The 1,548-nt window shown below is 43.0% G+C and overlaps 1 protein-coding gene across 1 annotated transcript in view; it reads left to right on the top strand.

The window, feature by feature from the left end:
• ENTPD3 (ectonucleoside triphosphate diphosphohydrolase 3) overlaps positions 1-1,548 on the top strand; it is a 31,775-nt gene that overhangs the window by 22,494 nt on the left and 7,733 nt on the right. The window lies entirely within an intron of this gene.

The raw sequence follows: 1,548 nt of genomic DNA, 5'->3' as shown, positions 1-1,548 counted from the left end.
ACAGGGCAGACCCTACAATGAGAGACTGCGGGACCTGAACCTGTTCAGCCTTCACAAGAGAAGGCTGAGGGGGACCTGGTGACCGTCTGCAAGCTCACTAGGGGGGACCAGAAGGGTTTGGGAGAGACCTTGTTTCCCCTAGCACCCCCTGGCATAATAAGGAATAACAGCCATAAATTGTTGGAGAGTAGGTTTAGATTAGACATCTGTAAGAACTACTTCACAGTCAGGGTGGCTAGGATCTGGAACCATCTTCCAAGGGAAGTGGTGCTGGCTACTACCCTGGGGGTCTTTAAGAGGAGGCTTGATGCCTACCTAGCTGGGATCATTTGAGCCCAGTTTTTTCTCCTGCCCAGGCAGGGGGTCGGACTTGAAGATCTACAAGGTCCCTTTTGACCCTACTTCTATGATTCTATGAACCCAGGACACACCTAACAAACTTAGATACTTGCAAGGTTAGGCAACAGCTGCACTTGTTAAACTTGGACACCTCAATTCTGCCAATGTCCTGCTTTAGGTGCCTAAGTCCTTTATTGTATATAACTCCTTGTTCATAATCATTTATAGGATGGATCTGCTCTGTCTGTCTATACCACACTGATCATGACCACTATGAGGCACCTGACAAATAGACATAGATTCACATACATGGTAGGCATAAGAAATTCTCATTTTCCCCCACCCACCATGCACTGGTGAAGGAGTTTGACTGTTTTTTGTTTTGTTCCTGGGGTAGCTTTCTTTACTTTGTTTCTTTTGTTGTTATTCATTCTTCCTGTTATAGGAAAGCTATGGTGAAGAGATCAGTCTGGCAAGATATCCGTGAGGTAGCCAGGTCTATAGTGTAGTAGGGTGACATCTCACACCTGGGGACCAGCCAGTGCTGGATTTAGACATAAGCTACTTAAACCACAGTTTAGGGCCTCACAATATGAGGGGGGTTTCTAAATAAGAAAAAAAAATCTGGACATTTTTATTCTAATATGACAATAATATACATATATTTGGCTCCACGGTTATTATTCATATTGAGTTCATAAATTTGTGCAGAAATAACAATAATTCATCTTAAACATTTCATGAAAATCCATTTTCATGAATTTCATGGATTGTTTTTTATCATATGGGGCCTCTTAAACTGGACATAGTTTAGGGTCTCAGCATGTCATAATCCAGCACTGGGACCAGCCATAGAAGAGGCTTGGTTACTCGTTCCCTCTAGTCTCACTTTGATCCTACTGTCCCTAAGGACCACAGCTGTGGGGTTAGGCCTTTGTTCCAGGTAATCCCTGAGTTGGCATATCTACTTTGGAGTCTGGCTTTGATCATGAAACCTCCTTGGCACTTAAGTGCTCAAATTGTATAAAGGAAAATCTGCTTGATGCTTGCTAGAAAGCTTTTTCAGGTGAATTTGTTTACTTAAATTATGGGCATGTCCATTTTACAGATGGGGAGACTGAAACATGGGAAGGAAAGTGTTTGCCCACAATCAACCAGCAGTGACTCCTGGTTTTCATAGATTCATAGATTAAGGGTCAGAAGGGACCT

The sequence above is a fragment of the Gavialis gangeticus genome, unplaced genomic scaffold (assembly GCF_001723915.1).
Source record: "Gavialis gangeticus isolate Ggan-Ray unplaced genomic scaffold, GavGan_comp1, whole genome shotgun sequence".
Classification (NCBI taxonomy): domain Eukaryota; kingdom Metazoa; phylum Chordata; order Crocodylia; family Gavialidae; genus Gavialis; species Gavialis gangeticus.
This window is presented reverse-complemented; position numbering and strand designations above follow the sequence as displayed.